Genomic DNA, 26,954 nt, shown 5'->3' on the forward strand with positions numbered 1-26,954 from the left:
TGGTGAAATGGTAGAGACTGGTCATATAAAAAATGTAGCTAAAAGTAATTTTTCATATCCTAAGTACAAATATAACCTGGGTAAAATGACAATATACAGAGTGAGGGATAAGGTTTTTTTGTTTGGTGGTTTTACTAACAGGGATTGAACCCAGGGCACTTAAACCCTGAGCCACATCCCAACCTGTGACAAGATCTTTGAGACAAAATCTTTGAGACAAGATCTTTGAGACAAGATCCCTCTAAGTTTCACGGGGTCTCCCTAGGTTGCTGAGTTTGGCTTTGAATTTACAACCCTCCTGTAGCAGCCTGGTGAGCTGCTGGGATTACTAGTATGTACCACTGTAGTAGGTGAGGGTGATGTTTGAACTGAGAATTATCCAACACTTTTGTGTCCAAAACTTTCCTTTAAGATTGCATGATTTCCTTCTTATAATTTGCAGTAATTTGTCTTAAGTTTGTATATAATGTATAAGGAAATAAATTGCTCTTCTGTTCTGAACTTAAATACAAGACTGTGTTTTTAATAAAGTATTGATCAATAACTCTGTCCTATAGGAAAATGGAAGCTTCACTCACTAGAAACAGTTGAAGTTGCCAGAACCTGTGTTTGACAGAGGGATAAGACAACAGCACCAGTAAGTAGCAGTGGTTTTCCTCAAAGTTGTACTTTTATATCGTTTCCTTTTCCTTTGAAGAGTAACCATGCATTCTGCCTAGGTCTCACAGGAACTTCAATAAGCACATAGGGTATTGAATTCCCAGACATTGCTCAAATTTTTAAGAACATATATTTGTATCTGATTCATCTAAAGCTGGGAGGAGAGAAAAGATTTAATCAATCCCAAAGTTTTTAAAATTTCACACAGAAGTGAAATACCACTTGTTTCTCCTTTAATATATTTAAAACAAGCAAACCTTCCACTCACTTTAGATTTATTATTCTGCATTGATTGACTCATTCTCTTGGAGGACATTCAGGCAGTAAAGTAGTAGACACATTGCATCCATCATTGTGTGTCAAAGAGCCATCAGGTCGATGGCTCTTTTTGAACTCTGTTGTTGCAGAGAAACATATCTGAGTATTATAGGCAGAAGTTTGACATTTTCAGGATGAAAATCAATTTTCTTTTATGTTTTTCTGAAGTGAGGCTTGTGTTTTCATTGCAGACGAAATGGCTTTTAGAAGTTCAGAGTAACAAAATAGGAATTAAGGTAAAATTGGGCTAACAATTACATTAATGAAAGCGAGGAAGAATGTATTTTAGTTCCCTAATAATATTTAAATTCATAGAAATAGAAAAAGAAAAAGATTCTGATGGGAAAGGATACAAACATAAAATACTGCTAATGAGTCAAGGTACTAATAATGAAAATTCATAATTAAATAGCTTAGTTAAAATTCAAACATAAGCTCAGTGCAGTGGTTCATGCCTATAATTTCAGTGGCTTAAGAGGCTGAGTCAGGAGGATTACAAATTCGAAGCCAGCCTTAGCAACTTAGAGATGCCCTAAGCAACTTAGTGAGACCCTATCTCAAAATAAAACAGATAAAAAGGGCTGGGGATGTGGTTTAGGGGTCAAGAAGTTAAGTGCCCCTGGGTTCAATCCCTGGTACACACAAAAATTTTTTTGAACAATATTTCAGAATATCAAAAGTTTGTCACTGGGCTTCCTTTATTCGAAGAAACTCTTGAGGTTCTTTCTTATAACTGTGACACAACATGGTAGATACAGCTAATAATTGAGTGTTGTACATTTCAAAATCTTTTAACATAAATTCAGATTTGTCACCACAAAAATTTAAATATTTGAGCTGATGGGTATGTTAATAATGCGTTTTAATCATTGTTTTATAGGTTAAAATTATCATATCACTTTGTACTCCATGAACATATACAACTATAATTTGTCAAGTTATAATTTAAACATTTAAAAGTTAAAGAGAAAAATTGGCTTAGACAATTTTCAAAATCTAAAATAGTGGATATTTATGGACATATTGATTGTTAAATGAAAGTAAAATTAAAGAATCAATACTAAAAAACAGTTTTTAGAGGGATTTGTAGAATTTAAAAAATAAATATTTAAAATAACCATGTTTTTATAATTATAAATCCAATGTTTAAAAAAATGTGTTCTAGCTTTTAAAGTCTTGTAGGTCTTTTCTGTGCATATAAGACATGTGTCTGTATTTATATTTGAGTGCACCTGAAGTTTTATATTTTCAACCATAACTTTATTCCTCATATAAGCATAATTAAATTTCAGTGTTACATTATATTTCTGATTAGTTTTTTATGCAAAGGATCACATCACATGTTCTAAAATTATGATATCATTTTAGTGAATGTGAAGATGCACAAAAAATAATTGAAAATAAACTAATTTCATGTTCTACTTTGTTACCTATTTCAAGGCAACTCAGAGTAAACTTTCTCAGACCATTCAAATAAAAATATAGTATAAATAGCCCATAATTTTAAGAATTATTAGTGACATACATGTCTTATATGTTTACATGTATAGGAATGTGTAGGTAGGTAAGTAGGCACATACATACATATATGCTTACATAAAGACAGACAATTCTAGACTGGTGTAAAAACTTTTAAAAACATTCTTATATATGACAGATCTCAGTACTCTCTCCTGCAGTATAATAAGTTATTTGAAGAATGAGAGTTAGTATTCTTTATGTTCACCTATCCCTCTACACATATGGTAGGAGTATGTTCTGATATTCATCAATAAAGATGTGTCCATTATAAATAATTTTTATTAGAAATCAAAAAGTGTACTAATAAACATATATGTGTGTAAATATATATACATATATACAGATATATGTGTATATATAATGTCATATATATATACATATATATTTATTACCACTCTTTTTTACTCCTAATATATACTTTCTATATATGTGTGTGTGTATATATGTATATATATATATAAAACATCCTATAGCTTCTATTTTGTGTTATTTCAGGGTTTTTTTTATCCTGATCTTACTCTTAATTAAACTTTTCTCTCCCTGTACAATTTGTTTACTATTAAGCACAGTTATGTAACAAATTACAAATAAATTAAGAAGGTATTTCAGTAAGCTTGAAAAAATCTCTTCTATTTATTGCAATTAAGATGTTACTTAATTTTCCTTTGTTCAAATTACATTACTTAAAATCTAATAACATTCTGCATAGCTCATTTAACTCTTCAGAATTCTTTTAAAATTACCATAACAAATGTATTTATCATGTAAATTATTTAAAGTAACAATTTGCATTGAACTATTATTGGTATTGTTCTCAATCATACTATAGGTCAAGGAAACCAAACACTGACCAAAGAGAATATTTTAAAAACCATAAAGAAAGAATTTTATATGAAATAGGTGGAGCCCAGTCATATCACTGAAAAGCTGGGGGATAGTTAACTATACCCAGTTAAAAACTCCTGGGTATAGTTAAAAACCCAGTCTTAATTTATAAAAAGAGTTTTGCTCCAGTAAAAGCTTAAGTTCTGGAAGCCAAGCAGATAGACTGAGATCTGAATGGAGTACAATTCAAAAACCATAGAAATTTCTATTACCTCATGCTACTTTTCCTTTGATAATAAGCAGATATTTCCCCTGGGATTAGACTAAGGAAGTTTCATGTGTATAAATAAGAGGCTGTTATGTGTTCATACAACTTTGTGAGATTATCCTAGTAGTCTATTTGGAGTATACATGTGTTAACATAATTAAAAATTTCTATATATGTACAGTTAGGTTAAGTGAAAGAAGTAATGAAGTATGTTCACACTTCTAAGACTTCTGGGAAAAATACATTTTGATTTAACATCTTTATACATCATTAACCTGTTTACTCAAGTTGAAACTATTCTTCCAGAATTGGTATGAGGCAAACCATTTTTTTTTTAAGTCTGAGGAAGAAAATACAGAAAGTTACTTCTATCTAATAAGGTTTATAATTGTGTGATCTTTTCACAGTAATAAATCAAAAACCTGATATTCCTGACTCTATTAAAATCACACAAATAATTTACATCCAAGATCATAGATTTTTTCTCTCAAGTACATTGCTACTGTGTGGATGTTAATTATCCATATCACTCAGATAATTACCTCCTCACTTGTTTATTGCACAAACTATGGTAAAGCGTTTATCACAAGGAAGCATTAATGGGCCTTCCATTATGGGTCAGTGAAGTTTCTAAGTTGCTTAATAGTATGAGAAAAAATAAATAAATAGAAAATGTACAATCACTGAGAGTTATATCAGATGATGAGAAAAATCCCTAATTCACTGTAGCAAATTCTCCTTGCATTTTTTAAGGCAGGTTTTACAAACTGGTGACCCTCAAATCATTGAGCCTGAGAAGATACAATCCATTAAAAGATTTTTATCATCAAAAAATATTTTTTCCCACAAAGAGTTTTGGGAAATCAGGGAAACAACATGGAAATTTATGATCCACAATAGGAATAAGAGACTCAGGAGAAGTTGTGTATAAAGAAAACTCAGGATTTTGTTTCTCTAATGGACTTGGCAATTGAATTTTTTTAAACCCTTACGTTCTGTATACTTTTTCTCTGAAGTCTCAAGTAGTAAATATTTAAGTTCTGTGACAACTACTCAGCTCTGCTGTGTAGCATAGAAGCTGCTTTAGATCTAAAAGAGATGAGTGTGTCTGTGTCCTGACAGAATATCAAGGGGTATATTTGTCCTTTCTGCTATAGTTTGCCAATCCCTGAGAATTAATACACAGAGATAATTTTGGAAGTCTCCATTCTGGAAAAAAAGATCCTTCTTGATTTAAAAAAGTCCAGATCCATTCTCTTGGCTACAATCATTCTTGCGAAGTATATAGCCTTAGAGAGAAGCATGAAGAAGGCAATTAATTTCTACAGAGAAGTCACCTCTATGTACATGTGGCTTTCGCCGCACTATCACCTCCGTGCAATGTACTTAATGGCTGAGAAAAATGAATCACATATTCTCCCTACCCTCAGTGAGCACATGAGCGACTGGGAGCCATGGTGATAATTTCATAGAGGAGAAGGAAAGAAAATGATTATCATAAAATATGTGATATTATAATATCATCATTCAACATGAGCAGTAGCAATTTTCCCAAGAGGATTAAAAAGAAAACATAGTTTTGGTCACAGGTGTCAAGCAAAGTCTCATGGAAGAAATATTGCTACAGATAAATTTGTAAAGATTATACCTAGAATTCAACAGGCAGTGCTACAGAAGAGAAGAGTAAGGAAGCATTTCTGACAGGCAGAAGATAATTAACACAGGAAAGAATAAGTACAGGAGACTGCTGTAAGGAAAACATGTTCCTTATGTAGCACATAGTCCCTCAGCAGGAGCAGAGAGCATAAGTCTCATAAGTCTGCATCAAGAAGATTCCTAAAAGATGCTACATATTTAGCCCAACAGAATTGCCAAGACTCTGCAGGATGTTAGCAGGGTAGGGATTAAGCAATACCCATTTGCCCTAAGGGAGAATAATGCATGTTTATACTATCTGATGATATTGTTTATCTGTTCGAAGTTTTTCCCAGTTGTATTTCTTGGCCCAGAAATAAATTGCATGGCCAATTTTGCTGAAAGGGAAATGGAAAACAATTCTTTGGGTTTGTTCTTGTTCATTTTGGAGGTAAAATGGGAGGAAAGGATTCAGAGATGACATTAAGATGCTGTTTTACTCAGTTTTTTCACTGCTATGACCAAAAGACCTGACAAGAACAATTAGAGGAGGAAAAGTTTCTTAGAGGACTCACTGTTTCAGAGGTCTAAGTACATAAATAGCTGACTCCATTGTTATGACAGAAGTATGGGCAGAAGAAAGCAGCTCAGGACTTCTTACCAGGAAGGAAAGAGTAAGCTTCACTCACCAAGAACAAAATATATATCTCAAAGGCAAAACCTCCAATGACCCACCTTCTCCAGAAACACCCTACTACGCAGTTAATCCATATTGGGGGATTAATGCACTGATTAGGCTAAACTTCTCATAACCCAATTTCAACTCTATGCTTTCTTGTATTTTCTTACACATGAGCTTTTGGGGACACCTCACATCTAAACCATAATTGATGCCCACACACATCTATGAGAATGTAGAAGTATTTTAGAAGAATTTCAGAAGCATGAAATGTAATTTTAGCAATCTACATCATATTTTTTCACAGAGAGAAAGAAAAAGTAATTTGTCTTTTGTAAAAAGAAAAAAAACATATTTCAGGTTTAAATGATACAAGTTGAACTTGTTAGACTAGGATGAGATAAAAAAAATTCAACAGCTTTTCCATTAGAAACTATATTAACATCTTTTTAGGTTTAATATTCATTTCTGAGTGGTGCATTATAACACAGAAATGGCATAAAACTTCAGAAGACTTTACCATCAAAAGAAATGAAGTAGAAAACCAAGCCCACCATTTACTAGCTATTTGGCTGTACTAAAGCCACACAGAACTTCAGCTTTTCTTTCATCATTTCTAAAATGAGGATAATAATAATTATCCGTCACACTGTGCAGTTTTGTTAGAAAGCCCAAATGAGATGATATTTTACAAAATTGCTTCATCAAGAACAAAACACTCTAGGACCTTCTTCCCTGCCCCCATTTCTCATTTGCCTCCTTTCTCCTTCTATTTCTCTCACATATATATGTATACTATATATATATATATATATATATATATGATTCAATATATAATAATACATATGTGATACAATATATAATAATAAAATATAACAAATAATATATAACAGATATACACATATATGTCTTCTCATATAAAGCTCCAACCTCAAACCCTTGAGATTATAAATGTCCTCATATCCAGCTTCTGTGACTAAGTTTGTGTTCTCTTCTACTTAGACCAAATTGAATCATGCTATTAGGTGCTACATTTTTAATGATTGCATCTCTTTCTCACTTCAAAAGCTTTTATCTCTGACCTCATGTCCTCTGTAAGCCTGTCAAATATAATCAGCTGTTATTCAGTTTGTCTGGACATTGAGGATCATATATCAAAATTAGGGAAACTGGTAGTGGAGGTACTTCTGTCATGGAATGTAATCAACTGCTGGAATAACTTTTGGGTCACTTTAGATGAGAAGGGTTGCCCTTGCAAGGTAACATAATATCTGCTACTTGAAGTTTTACATCTGCTAATATTGCCAAATCAGTAGAAACGCAAATTAGTATCTACTCATCAGATCAGATTTCCAAACCTAGTTGTATATGAAAAAAATTAATTATTGAGTTCCCACTCAATAATTAAAAGGATTATAAATACATATTTGCATATAATTTTGAATATAAATTATTTTGAAGCTAGACCATGATAAATTTACTAATAATCTGCATAGTATTTATGTTAATGTTTTAAATGATTTTCTATAAACATATGCCTATTTATATTTAATGACAACTTTCACATGTGTTAATATGTTTAATAGTGAAAATTAAAAAATAGTTCAGATTGGCCTAAATATGGAAGTAATATTATTAGCTTATGTATCTGAAATTCTAGAATTTTGCTTCAAGCTTAAAACAAGGATTAACCCAAGGGATTAGTGAAATTATCGCCTGTGAACTTGGACATTTTTGGTCATAGCATGAGACTTCTTTCAAGGTCTCAGTATAAGTTACTCACTCTCAGTTTTATATATCTCAAATTCACATGCATAGCATCACTAATAAAGTCACCAATCTCCTTCTATTCAGTTCACCTTTGTCACATTCAACTCCAAAACAACCAATCGCTGTGGCCACTTAATCACTGAGCCACACCCACAGGCCTTTTTTATATTTTATTTAGAGACAGGGTCTTGCTAAGTTACTTAGTGCCTCACTAAATTGCTTGAGCTGCCTTTGAATTCTTGATCCTCCTGCCTTGGCCTCCCAAGCCACTGGGATTACCAGGCATGCGCCAGCACATAAGGCTAGGATTCTGAATCTTGAAAACACGGGGAAGGGATGCCAGAGTAGCAATAATTAAAGCTCATTCCACTTCCAAAATAGGAATAATTTTATGTCTCTGTATTACCCTATTTAATCTTTGGATTTTGACTCCTAATGCAAAAAGTAAAGATAATTATTCTCCCATAAGCTTACAAAATAATTTTGTATTATGAACTGTTAGGTTAAATCACATAAAACTTCTAATCAAAGGTATCCAAATGATAAAAAGCAGCTCCTTCCTCTAGTTCAACCTAAAAGAAAGCAGCCTTAATGGAAAATGTGCCATGAATACTTCAGCTGTGGCAACTTGTTGGAAATAACAATCATTGACATATGTAATATCCTCCAGTGTTCAGCTAGTTTATTTACTAGCCTTATGAAACTGCAAATGACATTATTTTTCCTAGGGATATATATTTTCCTAATTTATCCCCCAAATCTTTTCAGTAATAGAGTTCTTAAGAATTGGATATTCCTTATTTGAAATATTAGAATATTTTAGCCTCAAAGCACATACTACACATAATTATCCTTAAACATAAGTTTCCAGATATAAATTATTTGGATAGATTCATGGATTAGAGTATGGATCCTTGATTATCCATGATTATATTCAGGAAATGTACCCCTTCATTTCTGGGGAAACACCTGTTTTTTCCATGGGTTTCCTTGAGAGTTTTTTTTTCAGTCTCCATGCAACTCATCTAGCTGATTCATCCTAACTGCTAAAGCCTGGACGAGGCTTTAGTGATAATTATCTATATTCTAGACTCTTGTCAGAAATCAATAATATCTGATCTTTATTGCAAGATACATATCAAAACTTGGCTTTAAAAATACTTTTAATGACCTTTCACTGTTCATTTCTATTGAAACACTAAATGCAGTGTGTCCTCAGTTGATGCCTCCGGGAATTTGTGAGTATTGCTAGGCATTGCTGGCATCCTTGGGCAGTTCTGTGTGAAATTCTTTAAAGGCCCAGTAATCATGTTGCTGTGTATACCAAAGGGAGTCGTTAAAAATGTTTATTACATTACAACCTTTAAGGACTTCATTAAAGTCCTTTGCTTTGCCCTTAAATGATGCCTAAAGATTTTTATCTTCTGATGCATAATATTTTATTATTAAATATGCACAACTGGCATATCATTTTTTTACATTGATTTCCAGAGATTTCAGAACTGCAATATAATCATTCTTAGTTTGTTCATTCATGTTTGTTTCCTTATTCCTCATGGTGTGCAAAAACTTGAAATGTTGAGTATTCAATTAATTTCCCCCATTTTTCTCCCTCACTTCCTTAATTTTTGGTCAAAGTGAGATTTTGCTTAAGAATCCAAAAGAGGGAAATATATAACACCAAAAGCTTACAAAATATATTCTGAAATATAAAAAGATAAATAGATGTAATAACTATAATCATGATTCATCAAAATAACTACCAATGGAATTTAATTATATACTCTGCTATATCTCATTTATTTATCATTTTATTCATTATTGATCATGTTTGACCATTTTATTGTGATCTTCCTAAAATATTCCTTTCAATAGCATGTTTTCTATACCTCAATATATAACTACATTTGTATATTGTCATATTATTTCTTTCCTCTCTATTGCCAAGAGCAGTCATGTTTCTTTTTGGTGGCTATAATATAAAGGAATTGGTTTTCAACAGGAGGTTGTCACTGTTGTAACAAGCTCAGTTTAATTCCTAAGCATGTCAAGGGAGTGAATTTTCTCATTATAAGATTTGAAACCTACTCCTTTGGTAATACTAACAGGTGGAGGAGGCAAAGCAGCTATCATTGCTAGCTCACGGTGAATTTGTACATAGACTGGAGAACTGATCTGAGGAAGAAAAGAGCTCTCAGTGATATCCTAGGTGTTCTTAAAGCTGCACATTCACATGCACGTGTCTCTATGGGAAGTATCTTCCACAGAGTGGTCTTCAGGCACTTCTTGAGGGGGATGCAGTATGTTATTCTACACTTCCTCTTTGGGGCTACTATGCCTCTCCCAAAGTGATGACCTCAGTGTTTCTTGCTTCACTTAAAATCAAGTGCTAAGTATGTCAAACCTCTGTAGTCCATATTCTGCAAATAATGGTACACTGGCTTTTCATTATATTTTACTAAGATTTACTTTTTGGTATGCATGGCTTTATTTATAAATTTTTACTTGTCTCCAAAATGCCATTAGTCTCATTGTATATTCTTTATGTGCCACATGATATTCTATTCATATATCTGCACACCTATTTATATACATGAAGATTTTTATAGCTCTATAAAACTGCATATAGATTTTCACAAATTTATTTTTAAAGTCAGTTTATTTTGCTAATTCTATACTCTGATGTGACTTGTATGTATCTCTTATCATGTATATCTCACTATCCCAGAGGCAACTTGAAACACTGAAACCTGAAAAGATTCCTTAATTACTGAAAATAAGTATTACGTGTTAAACCAACGAAAACTGTGAAGACTTTTTTCTCATAAATATGCATTTTAATTTTTAACAGTCTTCTGCCTCCTTAAAAAAATGAATTTATATGGGGGTCAGTGGTAGAGCACTTGCCTAGCATAAATAAGGCCCTGGGTTTGGGTCTCAACACTGAGAAAAAAAAGAATATTCATTTTTATATACTTAATCTTTATTTTTATAACAATATCCTTCACTTTAACATTGAAGTTTAACTGCTAGTGGTCTCTAAAAGTCTTGAACATAAATACAAATAATGTACTTCAAACTTCAGCCAGAATTTTGTTTGTGTAAAATAGGAAAATTAGGTAAGATGACTCACATAATGAGCTTTTACATTGTAATTTCTCACTCTGTATGTGCAAGTTGAGGTGTAGATTTAGTCATTTAGAACTCACCTTAAGTGTTTACAGTGAGAAAACCAATGTGTAAATGTTTAAATATTTCTTCTCCATTAGTATCTGACACCTTCTGCTCTAAGTCCATAATTACTGCAGTTCCTTGGCTGACATTCTGGGAGCCAAACACGTTTTTTTCTTATTTTAAATATAGGTTCAATTACCTGTGGAAACACTTATGCTGTATAGTGTCAGAGCCAGCATTTGAATTAAAATGTTTATGCTCTTGATCATCAAGAACCAATGCCTGTGATGCCCATGTTGTTTTCACTCCATGAACCTGAGTATGTGGAAGATAATTTAGAAAGAGTGGTGCTTGATATCATTAAGACTGTTAAGATAATAAGCAAGTGGAGGGAGATTGAGCACACTGCCAAAAGTGGGTATTGGAACTAAGATGTCTTTAGAAAAATTCATGAAAACTTTCTCCCGAGTAGAAAAATAGAGTCCCATTTCCTCAGTAGGAATTATAAAACTCAGTCACTGCAGAAAAATCTTTCTGAAGAGGCAGCCCTTCCTCTAGACTGAAGCAGCACAAGACAAGATACGCAGCTGGATGTACTAAAGAGCAGGTTGGATTTCAACTTCCCCCTTAGAAAATGTTAGGTAGGACACAAAATGGGCTCTTAGAAAGTTAAACATATTACAGTAACTCTTTTCCCATGAAAGTGCTGATAGTTTTCTATGGCAAATGTAAATTGTTCTTTTAATATCTAATTTAGATATCTAACTCTTCCTCCTTTCTTCAACCAGTCTTCTGTATCACTGTTCAAATTAAAATTTTTCTCTCTCTGGGCTGGGGATGTGGCTCAAGCGGTAGCGCGCTCGCCTGGCATGCGTGCGGCCCGGGTTCAATCCTCAACACCACATACCAACAAACATGTTGTGTCCACCGAGAACTAAAAAATAAATATTAAAAATTCTCTCTCTCTCTAAAAAAAAAAAAAAAAATTCTCTCTGGAATTTTTCCATTAATCCTTGGAAGAATTTTCTAGATTTCAGACTGTCCTCTGCATAGAACCAGTGTCTTTGTCTACCAAGGAATTTGGACCTCAGTGCTAACCTCATTCTTTTTCAACCCTGGTCTCACATTTATGAGCTTGATGACCTCTAGTTTCTGCTAGACTCTACACTTCAGTTGCCATCATTCCCATTATCAATTACACACCAACTAACACTGACTTGAAAAATTGTAGGTATAAATCTATTATTAACAGTTTAAAAGTGAAAAAAAATTCCTGAGCACAGTTTTTTTTTTTTTAACATTTCATCAAATGGAAAATTTTATCCTTATTAAAAGGGTGTAGCTATACAAAACTGCAAAATTTGACTGTAGTTATACAAAATGTAAATATTCATGTTTCACTCTGAAAATACTGATATGTTTGTTTATGAGACACAGCTTCAGATTTCAATGGATGTTCTGGAATATTCTGCATCAAAAAATAAGTTACTTTTATAAGGAAATCTGAATTTTGACACCCATATATTATCAAGGTTTTCAGAAAAGGGATCTGTCTTTATGATTTTTTTTTAAATCTTCACAATTCTAACAACACTTTACAAAAAACAACAAACAAATAAAAAAGCACTGTGGGAACTTTTGTTTGGGAAGATTTCTGTTACAGATTCACCCCCTGCATACTCCCTTCACTGCTATCCACATAGCAAACTCCCAAACGTCCCTCAAAACCACCTCAGTCTCAGTCTTACTTCTTGGAATCATGTCTCATGTTTGCTGACACAAAAGTCCATCCTTCCTAAATCCTGTCTATATTCTTGTAATCTGTTATTGTGCTTACCTGTTGACATGGTTCGTTCTTACTAAACTATAAAATCTTTGAGAATTAGAATTATGGTATAACATTATCTTAATAAAAGGAGAACATAAATATCAGTTAAATTTGGTTGAAAACTCTATTAAGGATGCTGAGGATGTAGTTCATTGGCAGAGTACTTGTCAACATATGCCAAACCCTGTTTCAATCCCCAGTACCATGTAAAAACAAGATACCCAACTATAACAGTATAGAAAATTGTATTATTGAAGCCAGAATTAGACAGGCAGATAGGCAAGGGTTCAATCCAGAGAATGGAGGGATCGCAATGTTAATTTCTTCAGAGCCCTTCCTCCATCCTTATCAAGATAGCCTGCTCCGGTTCCAACCTGTTGCTAAAGTAACCTGTTCCAGGGATTGTCCCGCCCTACAGGGAATTGTTAATTACTCCCCTTTCCAGCCCAGATCACTTCACCTTGGCCCCTCCAGCCCATCTGCTTCTCACCTTTTGGCCATCCTATAGAGCATCTCCTGGGCCTAGGAAGAAGAGAGATAAGGGGAAGAGAGCAACAGAACAAAAAATGTCTAGAACATATACAAAAGGCAGAATGCCCTCACTTCTTGGGATACCAGGATACCAGCTATGGCCCCCTTTTCCCTCCTAGGAGAAGTCTATGTTACCCCTTCTTAAATAAACCCAGCTTTATTTGCTTGCCTTGGTGCACTTCTCTAATGTTATACTTCAACATGTGAGGAAGCAGAACTTGTCACTGGTAATCAGCAGTATCATTATTCTGCAAAAATAAAAATTTTACCTTTTCCCAAAAATAGTTGACCACATTTTTATTTTAGGTAGTGGACTCTATGGTTTACTATGAATTTTTCACCTTAGCATATATCAAAATAAATTTAAAAGAGCAGAGAATACAATTATTGTAGGGCTAACAATATATTTTTTCCTATTTATTAAACTGCTACTCAACTTACCAAATTACAACAATAAATATCTGTCATTCACGATCTTGTGTTTTTTTAGATCAGTGACATTTATTGGTCATGATGATTATGTGGACAAGAGGCTAAATTTTCAATACTTTAAAGTCATCCCATAGAATACTTATCTCTTCTCAGCATTCCTTTATTTTTAATTCTAAGGACACTTATGCACCCAAAGTTTCTGAAAAAGAAATTAAACTGTATTTTCCGTTAACTTGGAAGAAAATATTTAAATTATTTAAAAGAATCATTTTAGTGGAATCAAAAGTACATCTATACTTCAGATATGATAGAAATTATTCTCTAGTATGTAAGGCAACTGAGAAAATTTATAACAAATTTGACATTTATTTTCTAAGTTTTCATTTTAAAGAATATAAGGTAGTCTTATGGTTGGCATGGTGGCATCTGTATCATTGCTGAACAGGCATATGCATGTCTTTATTTAAAAGCACAATCCTACTATTAACTCTGATATTTAATTTATCTACTTCAGAAAAATGAAGAGATAAATTGACTGCAAATGTGAAATTGAGATTCCAAAGAGACTCAGTTAACATTGAAACATGCTTTGCGTTTGATTTTCTTACTTTAATATTCACCAGCTTCAAAATATAACCCAGAGCTCTTAGCTTTTCATTCCTGCTGTGTACAGCACTAACAATGTCGTGTTCACTGCTTGTGTTTTCTTTCTGAAGAAGTACTAGTAAAATTTGAGAACTAGTGATCGTTAGCATTTGCAAAAGATACTTTAGTTTTAATTTCTATTACCCTACCATCAAGGAGTACTACATTAACCTGAAATACAATTTTCTCATTTTTCTATTGTATACTATCATCTCAAGTCCATATGGTTATATGTTACCAGTTAACAAACTACATACTCCCCCCCTCCAGTTGTGATATGATTGCAAATATATAGCTCTATGTCATGCAAATAATCGAATCATTTGCCTCTAACAATTTTTTTTCATGCAAATGACTCTAACTGTAAAATAAGAAGCAACACATTTCTTAGGGAGAGCTCCTAGATCTGTATTTCAGACTTTAAATGACCAAATTTCAACTACTATTTATCTAGACTTCACTATTGCCAAAAGGCATAATCAACTTAAAAATTAAAAATTTTAATAGTATCTAAAATCCTAGAGCTTTAAAACATTTTGTTTTAATAGGTCATTTCTTTTGTGTAAAATTTTCCATATTCACTGGAATTGTTTCCTCATTAAAACATGCTTTTGTTTTTCTGACTCACCTGGATTAGTCAATTTTCGTAGAACTCTATCACATCTTCACCACATCCATTTCTCTTTTACTCTTGTCTCTCTTCTGCCAACAAGTTGGACTATCCTGCCCAGCATGTGATTTGGGTGAGGACACGGCAGTGTTCTGTGTGGACTCTGAGTAGTTAAATCAATAGTGTAATCCAGTGTGTACATAATATCCTCTGGGCTATAATTTAAGAATCATGATATGATATTTCTCCAAAAACAGAAGCTATTTGAGACATTGATCTCTTATGCTAAACTCGTGCGGAGAATATTTAGTTATAAGAAGTCATACATTTAATTGTATTAATTTTGAATTACTTTTCTTTTTGTCACTTTCAACAAAGATTCCTCTTATAGAGACAGGTGGGATTTTCACTGCCTGATAAAGTCAGCCTTTTTCAGAAGTTATTCATAAGATGATTTTACTTGATATTGTATTCTGTCACCTAATTTGCAAACTGATATTATTCTTACAATGATATACCTTGTAGTGTGTGTGTGTGTGTGTGTGTGTGTGTGTGTGTGTGTGTACATTCTCAAGATTTTTAAGGCTTTCACTGAATACAGGTGAATTTATTTCTCACATTAAAAGCATTAAATAACTAATAGAATTGTTTTTAGTATTTTAATATTTATTTATGTATATTTTAATCAACTGAAGTATTCATTGAGGGATTACTCCATTTCTACTATGTTGCCAATAATCATTCTTTCTTGTTGTTATTTTAATGAATTTAAACTACCTATATACACTGAAATTTGTTTAAATAAAAATTATTTATTTTTTTAACCACAACACTTTATAGTCATGTCTGGTTAGTCCAATCTGACAGCATTATCATCAAAACCTAAAATAAACCCTGAATTCTCTCAAGGACATTAAAAAAGGCTTATATCAATGTGACTGTAGTAGGCAAGTTTAAGTTTTATACTTATTTAGTCTGAAGAAGATGCAATCAGTATCTACCTTAAAATTCTCATTAACTGCACTTAAGTTTCAATTTCAAAGTCTTGCTGAGAATCCTTCATGTATACATCAGTAAAATTTTGTTGAAGTAGACTGCTTTATAAAGATTATTTCTTGTTTTGTATCTATCCTGTGACTTAAAGACTTGTTTAAGGAAGAGAAATGCTAAAGTAAAATCTTGAACAAGTTACTATTTCTCTGTTCTTCATACAATTTACTGACAGATTTTCCAATAAGATGCTGAAACGTGTTCCATAGTGAAACTTTATCTGCTACCAAATTTACGTGCTGTAATTTACATTTAATGGTAAATCTGAAAGGTTGAATTTTAATAGTAATCTTAACCTGCTACTATGAAATCATGGGGTTGATCCTGCTAAAAAGGTCAACCATTCCCTGAGTCGTAAATTTAAATGTTTTCCATTAATTTAAATGAGTTAATATGATGATATATTTCTCTTGAGGAATGAATGTACCCCATAGGTCCTAGTTCACCATTTCAAAAAAATGTTATACCTTTGTCAGCATGATTTAATCTCTATTTGATTTATGTACCTCCTTTTAGGGTTCATTTGACACTTGTATCTTTTAGGCCAGTTCATAAATGTTCTTATTATATTTTGACATAATTTCAATCTCTTCACAGGCAAATATTAAAACCTCACCTCACCTCAAGTGAAGTATTTTGCCATTCTTTTAAAATGCTGCAAGGAATTATTTTGGGGAGAAAGGGAAGTAAAATAAACTAGAGAAAATAAATAACATTTTCATGAATACTAGACAGTGAAAGTAGAAAATCCAAACATTACATCTCATATACAGAGTATCTCTTATCTGCAGATATTTTCTTTAATTTTAAATGGACAAAATTAAATGATCAAAAGTCAGCATGAATAGAGTTAGGGAAAAAAGATTTTTTTTCCCATTTTAGAAAATTTATATGTTTTCAAGGAAGAACCAAGTGTAATATGAAAATCTAATCTAGAAAACTGAAAAGTATCATATGAATGAAAGAAAAAATTAGAAAAACATAGAGGGACAGAACACTGAAAGAAAAGAAGAGATGAGGAAAGAAAGAGAGGTAGAAAAAAGAGGGAAAGAGAAAAGAATAAAAAAATAGGTTCTATATAAATTTACTTGAAATTATACTGAAGTCTACAAATTGAACATTTCTCAAAGAATATACTTACTATCTACATACAAAATATTTTATGCTTAAAATAAAGTTTTAAAACACTTTAAAATTGGATGTTATTTAAATTTGAAATATGAGATGTTTACATTAAACATTTGGTAAATTCTGTATCAATTATGCTATTGTCTATTTTTCTCTACAAGTGTGTATCATACACACATATGAAGGCATTTTCTTAATGATGATCATTAAAATTCTTAATTTTACTTCTGCTTGATATTTTGTTAATGTGATAGGATATGGAATTATTTATCTTTAACTGATAGTAAACCAAGAAGGTACAGTTTGTCACTGTTCGTTTAAAAAGTGTAGATACACCAGTCATATAATATCTTCTATTTATAGTGTTAAATGTTTCCTTCTAACTTTGATATTCATTATATTTCACCTAAATTGAAACTGGTAATAAAGAAATTGTTAAATAATATGCTATTCGGCAACAATAATAAAACACTACTAGATAGTTTCATTATTAGCTTAAAGTCATTCACAATTGCTTTTATGGTTAAATCAGTGGCCATTAGTGAAACATATTAGAGACTGAGGGAACTCTTTGCCAATATTTAACTTAAGTATATTTTCTTAGAGCAGAAGGAAAAGCATTAAGAAGAAAGAAATATATGGAACTGAAGACATCATGTTAAGGGAAATAAGTCAGATTCAGAAATCCAATAGTCGTGTTTTCTCTTATCTGTGAAACAGAGAGAAAAATGGAAGAATAGGGGGCCCATGAAAATAATAAGACCAGTAAGGTAGAGGAAGAGAAAAAGTCCTCAAGTAAGGGAGGAGAAGATGGGAATGAAATTAATCAGAACGTTTTATGTTATGAACATGTAGAAATATGCCACAATGAAACCAACTAATTCTGTGTGATTATTATTCACCAATAAAAATTTTAAAAATAAAAAAATGGGTTAAATTAATCATATATTTCTAACTAGAAAATGTTAGTAGACATACTAAACTGTACTCATTAAAATAATTAAATTGAGTAAACATGTAGAATTTTAAAATATTCACAAGTATTTACAGAGAGTAGTATTCAATATTATAAAATTATGAACTATATAAAATATAACTGTATTTTGATAAATATCCTTGTAGAGTCTGTTTGTTCTTCATAAACAATAAATTGTCTTCATCATGATGTTTTTTTGTTGTCAACCTTTCTTCATTCTTATGGGTAAGTTACACTTTTAAAAAGATAAATAAATCCTAGGCATTTTTTAAATTTGTGTGTGACTTCAGTGATTTGTTCCCACTGTTTTTATTCCATGCTTTGCAACTGAATATAGAGCACTTGTGACTGACATATAATTATATAATCAGCTAGGATTGGATGAAACCTAATTAATTCTAGAATAGGAATTAAAACTCAAGGCTCCTGGTTTCTACTTAATGACCTTCCAATGATCTATTCTGAGTCTTTGTTACATTGCATAATCAACTGCTATCACCATTTTGGGGGCTTTATCCCATTGTCTAATTAGTTCACATACTGTTGCTCAAACACATGTTAGAATCACCAGCAAACCTTTTCTAATTACTTTGAAATGATGGTAATGCCATCTAAATCTTTATTCTCTTGATAGTTAATGGAATAGGTTTTAATAAAAAATGAATTCTCTGTATAATGTTTTATAATAAATCAAATTTGAGCAACTATGTGTTGTGTGTATGTTTGTATACCTTGGGAGAAACTGTGCAAGCTGGTTAAGAAACACTGACCTAAAATATGATAGTATATAGTATCATTTGTATATACTGAAGTGTCCAAATAATCTACAGTGCATTAAAATGGAATTGTTTTCAAGTACTTAGTGTAATATATTACTAAAAATAGTACTATCAGATACTACCAGTAGGTAAGGTTTTCTTAACCTTGTTGCCATTGGCATTTTGGGATATTTGTCACATATCTGTACCCATTTAAAGATTAATTTTATTGTATTTCCAATGTATTAGTACATTACAATCTGTTTATGCATCATTTGTTTATGTTTGTGTTAATAGATATTCTGATTGTTTCCTGGCTGATATTATTACAAATATTGCTGTCATGGACCTTCGTACATGGATATTTAGATCAACATAGCTTTTATTCATTTCTATAAAATTGTTATGCCATAAAATAGATGTGTGTTTAAATCCCTGCTACAAATCCTTGCCAGTGAATTGATCTCAAATCTTTCTCATCACACCATTCTAATGACTGAGTAGTGGAATGCATTGCAGTTTAATTTGCACTTTCCTGATGACTAAAAATGTTGACCAAGTTTCATGCAACAATTGAACTTTATCTTGTCTTTCTTTGTGAAATATCTGATAATACCCTCCCCTTTTTAGGTTGAGTTGTTTCTTTACTGTCAGAGGATTGATAAAGTAAGAGACTTGAGCATGCCAGACCCAAATTCCACTCAGTGGATAAACAGAAAAATATCTAGAATAATCATATATTAATAATATCAAATCATGTTTGTCATTTTAGTATGAAAAACAAAAAAAGTGTAGAAACAGAATATGTTAAAATATTAAGACAATTATCTTTGTCTTTTTTTAGCAATATATCTATAGAGTAGCACATAAATACTTAGGAAGCTAAGACTCTATAAATCTATAAATATGAGCATATACGCAAACTATACACACACAAATTGTGAATCTGCAAAACAGTGTCTGTACAATTACAGTGGTATTTCAAATACATATGAATGAGGAATTTCTAAAAATATATTTATGTATATACCCGTCTATATTTTGCTGTTCATCTTTTTATCTATTTTATACTTATATCTGAATCTGCATCTGTCTTAGTAATTATGAAGGAAGAAGATATAATGTATTTGGTAAAGCTAACAATAAAATTATATTTTTATTCATTTTCAATCCTATCTAAGCTGTTAATATCATTCTTTCCTACTGATGACCCTGGGTCATTTCTAGATTCAATAGTCTTTGTTCTCTTTATTTCTATAATAAGATAATAAAAACCATTAGAGGGACAGGAAGTGGGTAGAGGGGGACTGAATTAGTCTGGAGGCTCTGAGACAAAGATATAGAGTCAAAGATCATGAAAGCTTCGCTAGTGGTTTTTCTTCATATTCATTGTTTTAGGCTACGGGCACAAGGATTTTTTCCAAACAATGATCTCATTCTCACAGCTCTAACAAATACATTCAACTATATCTCATGTTTAGCATGTTTATGTGTAAAGAATAAAACCTCCAAATCCAATACATGGTTAAAAGGTGGCCTTCTTGAATAACGGCTTGCCTGCTGGTGCTAATAAAACTGGATTTAATATCCACTAAAGACATGCCTTTAAAAATATATTAGGAAATACTAAGAAGCCATTGACCTGTGTTATGAAGAATAGGTTTCTCCTCTGAGGTAAAAACATGTGTTTCAGTGAGTTCACATTTATTCAAAGGCATTCTCCTTTATACAATCTAATGCATTAGCAGATAAGTTGTATTTATTTCATCCATTGCTTAATTATCAGACCCTATATTAAATATAAAAGTATTTTTTATGTTACTTACTGGAATAACATTTTATTTGAAATTATTTAAATTAATAACAGAACATATAACACAAAATGTTTTCTATTTTGACGAAAGCTGTGTTTAGCAAAAATTTCCTGTTGGAGCAGATCATTTCTTAAGAGAGAAAATGTGTATAGTCCCTGTTTTTCATAACATTGTGATCTAATTGGTTTATTGTTTGATTTCTATTTCTCTGTTTTGTTTTACTTCCTTTCCTTTGCCACCCTTTTGCAAACAGTTCTAATGCTATTCAGTGTTCTTACACATAATATTTGTAAATTGGAGAAATGATCGTATGAATGAGAACACTAAAAACCTTGATATTTCAGCAATGAAATACTAGTTGAGCCCCTTCATAATGCATTAGAATCGCAGAGGGAAAGAACAAAGGCAAACTTAAAAGATAGTCTAATAAATAATATCTGTAAACATCTCAAGTTTTGCAGAAAACAAACTGACAGATTCCAGGATGGGAGTAAACACCTAGCAAGATACACCCAAATAAACCCATACCCAGATGCATTGTAGGCCACTTTCTATTAACCAAAGCAACTGAAGGATATGCAGTATATCAAAATTTATGGAACACAGTAAAACCAGTCTGAGAGGAAGGTTTGCAGCACTGAATCCTAACATTAAAGTGTAAGAAAACTCTCAAATTAATGAACTCTCAATTCAAGAACTTAGAAAAAGAAAAGTTGAAAATCTCCCAAGTTAATAAAATTGATAACCGAAAAGTATCAGTAAATATATAATGTACAAAAGAAAATTTTTGAGGAGTTCCATAACATTGACAAATGACCAGAAAGACTGATGAAGAGAGAGTATGCCAATGAAAGGAATAAAGAAAGGTCATGACTACAGACTCTGTACAGATCAAAAGATAATAAAAGAAACACTGCAAACAATGGTACACACATAAATTTGCTAATCTAGATTGAACTAGGCCCTCAAGGAGCAAACATCAACAAAACTTCCATGAAATAAATTAATTTAAAAGCGTTAGAACTGTTATGGAATTTAATTTATATGTAAAATTACACCAAAAAGAAATCATCAGGTCTGAATTATTTCATTGGAAATTTTTACTTAATGATGAAGAAAGAATTAATATCAGTTTTCTATAATTTTTTTGCAAAAAGTAGAACAAAACTTTCTTCATTTAAGGAAGGTGGTATTTTTCTAATATCAAAATCATGTTACAGACTATTAGATATTTTGAATAGTGACAACAAAATCCTTAACAATAATGTTGATGCAAGGATGACTCCACATATATGAATCAATCCACATAATGCACTATGTTAACAGAGTAAAGAAAAAAAATGATATTATTATATGAATTAAGAAAGAGTTCTTGAAAAAATTTGATAGTTTATGAGAAATTAAAAAAAAATAGAAGGGAACTTTTGAACAGTGATAAAAGTGGATGTACAAAACTCCTATAGTCAACATTGTACTGAATGGTGACAGATGGAATGCTTTTCCCAGAAGATTGGCCATGAAATAATGAATTTGTCCTTAATGATTTTAAGTAACACGATGTTGCAATTCCTGTCCAGTACAATAAGCCTTTCTGATTTGTGGATGATATATGTCAAAGAAAAACCATAAGAAATCCATAAAATTTAAAGATAAAACATAAACTCCTGGGGCTGGGTTGTCCCTTAGTGGTAGAGCGCTTGCCTCGTATGTGTGAGGCATTGGGTTCAATCCTCAGCACCATGTAAAATAGAAATTAAAAAAATAAAGGTATTATGTGTATCTACAATATATATATATATATATATATATATATATATATAGACACACACATATATGTGTATTATATGTATATATATATATATATAGACACACACATATATGTGTATTATATGTATATATATATAATAACATAAACTTATAAGACAAATAAATATGCTCAGTAAGTAATGAGAGACAAGATGAGCATTTGAAAACAATTGTATTTCTATGATTAGAAATGAACACCTTAACATAAATATTAAAAATACAATACCATTATTTATGATCCAGAGAAAATTATTTCCTTACATATAATTCTAAAAATACTTTTGCAAGACTAATATGCTCAACTAACAAAACTTTGATGAAAGAAATCAAATAAGATTTAAATAAATTCAAACATATATCACGTTCATGTCGTTGAAGAATCAATGTGGTAAAACTGTGAATTTTCCTATAATTGATAAACATTTTGTCCAAATTTCTGAGAAAATCTCAAGAAGATATATTTTTTGTATATCTGGATAATATTATTCTAAATTTTATTTGTAGAGCATAAGAGTACCTAAAAAATAATTATTGAATAAAGAATAAAGAGGGAGGGAGTCTAATATTTAAAAATGTATTATGTAGTTATAATAATCATGAAAGATTGTGTGGGATTGACAGAGACACCCACCAAAAAAACAGAATAAATGGTGCAAACAGAACAGCATAAATATTCCCAATTAGTATTTGACAAAATTGAAAAAGTAATACAATACAGAAAAGACAGATTTTCAATAAAAGGTATTAGTATATTCAGGATATTTGGAATATTTGAACATCCATAGGCAATTAATGAACTTCAACCAAAGTTTCACACCTTTTACATATAACTTAAAATAGGGAATGGACTTATATATAAAATGTAAAACTTTAAGCCTTTTATAATATTGTAGTAGAAAAATCTTCAAGGTTTAGAGCTAGGTAGAGAGTTCTTGGACTTGATAAGGAAGCAAAATCAATAGAAAAATTGAAAAAATTTGTTAAATCTGCCAAATCTAAAAAAAAAAATCTTATTTCTGAAAGACTTAGTATGAAAATTCAATTCAATCATGTATCCCACACAAAATTTATACCTAGAATATCAGAACACAACAGTTATAAAATAAAAATTCAATTAAAATTGAGTAATAATATGAAGATATATTGCATCAGAAAGAGATACAAATAGTAAATAAGAAAATGAGAAAATGTTAACCATCTTTAACTAATTAGGGAAACACAAACTAAAATTACAATGAAATATCACTACATGCTTTTAGGAATGGCTAAATTTTTAAAAGAATATTAATAATGACAAAATAAAATAGTTCAAGGATGAGACAAAACTGGAATTTTCATGTGTCACTGTTGGGATGTGAAATGGAAGAGCCATTTTAACAATTCTTCAGTTTCTTTGGAAACTAAATCCAGAGTGATTCTATGATCCAACAATAGTGCTTCTGGGCATTTATCCAAATAACTGAAAACTACTATTCCACACAAAATCTTAGACATGAGTGTTTAGAGAAAAATTCATTCACAATAACTAAAAACTGAAAAGAACCTAGACTTCCTTCAGGAATGAAAGATTACACGCACTGTGGCACATGCAAACTGAGGGACAGCATTCTATAGTGAAAAGTACTGAACAATTGGTGCATGCAGCAATGTGGATGACTCTTCAGAGAATTACACTGAGTGAAAAGGCCAATTCAATAAGTGTGATGCCATTTGGACAACATTTCTTGAAATTATAAAACTGTAGTGATACAGAGCAGTTTAATGTTTGCCAGGAAATGGAAGGATTATAAGAAGCATGGCTATCCCAAAAGCATGAGTGAGTGATCTTTCTTATGAGGGAAATACTCTCTTCTGATTTTATCAATATCAATATGCTAGTTGTGATACTGTACTATAGTTTTGAAAGGTGGTATGATTTGGGGAATTAGGTAATAAAAGGGCTCATGGGATCTTTCTGCAATATTTCTTACAATTGTACATTTATCTCAAATTTAAGATTTATGTTTAAATGTAACTTTGACTCAGATTTAGAAGATTAACCTAATTTTAAAAAAAGGAAGGAATAATAAAATAACAGCTCTCTATTTTCTTATGGACATAGTCATGTTTGTATGTAATGCCAGGATTGCTGCAGAATATAAACATCAAAGGAGCAAGTTTAAGACCAAGGCTAAGAGCCTTAGGTTATAGAGTAGTAAGTAAGATGAGCCCTGAACAAAGCCAGCCTCTTAACCACCTCTGACTTTATCATACACCTGATTTTGGTATATTAAATTAATTTTCTTATTTTTTAAAAAAGGAAGATTACAAGAAAAAATGCATTAGAATGGTCAGATTTTAAAAACGAACCATGGCATATATTGATAATATGTGGAAACTAAAATTTCCATATAGACTTGGTGATTCTATAAAATAATACAGGCAATTATGCAAGTTATTTGACAATTTCTTATATAATTAAATATACAACTCAAATGTGGGGGAGCAATTATCCTTTGGTGCATTTACACAAGAGAAAAAACACTTATAGTCACCCAAGGTTTCTATACACATTTTCATAGTGGCTTTGTTCACAATTATCCCAAACTTTAAGTAGCTTAAATAGCCACCAAGAGGTAACTAAATGAATAAAATATGACTTATGTTCAGATTTGAACTGAAGGTATTAAAAATGAATACCTCTTGTAGTATAAATATTTACTACATATTGTGTTGAACATACTTATATCAAAATCAATGCACTGTATAGCTTATGCTTATAAAACTAGTTTTCCTGTATGTTTATTTGCTAAGTCTGGCTGACTTGCTCTAAAACCAGGCTTGCAATAGGTACAGCAGCAGGAATCTGTTCCCTTCTTATTTCCAAATTTCCAAGTACATTTAATAGAGATTACTTGAATGTGTAATTTTACCTGAAGAGTAGGGAAATAATAACATATTAAGTGATGGTTTTCCAAGCTATTTATTATAGTAAAATATAATAAACCATATGTTGAAACTGATATTGAAGTCACTTAACAAAACTATCATGAACTTCCTGCTACAGGAAAGCTTCTTATCACTTAAAATCCAAAAATTTCCAGGACCAGGGGGTACAGTTTTACACTTCAAATTTTCTTAGTGTATTATGACTTTCAACCTTACATTTGTTCAATCTTCTGTAAGCTCATTGATATTCTTCCTTCTTTCTTTGAACACATAAAGCCTTTTCCTGACTGAAGGTGTATGCAGGTGCTGTTCCCTCAGTAAAGAGCATATATCATTTTCTAATGTCCAGCATCTGAAACAAAATTTGTCCTGTTTTAGCTAATCAATACATGTATAGTGATTTAATGAATAAACCTATTTTTCAATTTATTTTTCTTAGAAATTATTTCTCATTATAACATCCTAAAAGGCAGTGAATATATTAATTGTGAAATTCAAATGTCTTTGGATAGCTGAACACAATGGCATACATCTGTAATCCCAGCTACCTAGGAGGCTCAGTCAAGAGAATTACAAATTTTTGTCTCACCATGGCAATTAGCAAGACTCTCTCAAAATAAAAATAATAAGAGATGTGAATGCAACTCGGTGGCAGAACACCCATGGGTTTAATACCCAGTACTGGAAAAAATAAGTCTTAATTAATTATGTCTTAATTAATAATAAGAAACATTTTATTTGCTAATTTTCACATTTTCTAAAAGACTTTAGAGAATAGAAATTATTGTTTAAATAAACTAAAGTTGTGTATAATTTCCTACAAATATAATTATGACTTCAAGATGACTAGCTTTATGTTTATAATCCTGCTGATGTTTCTCTGCAGATTTCTGAAGCTTGCAAAACTGCATGAAGAAAGTCATCCTCTGACCATTGTACCCAGTTTTCTTACTAAGGATGCACATGTTTGTTTTATCTTGAATGAGTCTTTCTGTAAGAGAGGAGATGTGGCTTTTTGAATTGGTTATAATTTTGCTTAAAGTACTATCTTTTTCTTCCAGTAGTTTGCCTTTTGACTGCACTATTTCTTTTTTTCAGGTATTACAGTTTTTCATGAAAGTGGGCTCCAAGGAGTAACAAAAGTTCATAGTTATAAATGAAATTATCTTAAAATTTTAAATCTGAATGCCTACTAGGAACATATTTCTTTCATTACTTCCTTTACTCCTTTTTTTGATTTTTCATATATTCAATTCAGTATGGTTAGTCATGTATAAAGCTACACATTTGTATGCTAGATAAAACTTCTTCAATATGCTTTTTCTTTCAGAGAAAATTTCTCATTTTTTAGAAATTCACTATTTCTCAACATCCGTAGCCAGGTTATTTTCATTGTCAATACTGAAGAGGGTTTTGTTTTGTTTTGTTTTAATATATTCTACTTGAAGATAAAGAGTACATCTTCAAATCACAAAATTGGAAAGAAACTAGATTTCATTCCAGTCCCTTGTAGAACAGAAAACAAAACATTTCTCAAAAAGTGCAAAATCTTGCCTCAAGTCATAAACCTATTTGGCAGTAAACTTGAATTAAATTTG

The 26,954-nt window shown here is 31.4% G+C and overlaps 1 protein-coding gene across 2 annotated transcripts in view; it reads left to right on the forward strand.

Annotated features, from left to right (window-relative positions):
- Positions 1 to 26,954, forward strand: part of Pcdh15 (protocadherin related 15) — a 1,597,439-nt gene that overhangs the window by 435,091 nt on the left and 1,135,394 nt on the right. For both annotated transcript variants that reach the window (XM_078041965.1, XM_078041960.1), the window contains exon 2: positions 558 to 637. The gene's annotated coding sequence lies outside the window, so the exon portion shown is untranslated. The remainder of the gene's footprint in view (positions 1 to 557; positions 638 to 26,954) is intronic.

The sequence above is a fragment of the Ictidomys tridecemlineatus genome, chromosome 1 (genome assembly GCF_052094955.1).
Source record: "Ictidomys tridecemlineatus isolate mIctTri1 chromosome 1, mIctTri1.hap1, whole genome shotgun sequence".
Taxonomy (NCBI): Eukaryota; Metazoa; Chordata; class Mammalia; order Rodentia; family Sciuridae; genus Ictidomys; species Ictidomys tridecemlineatus.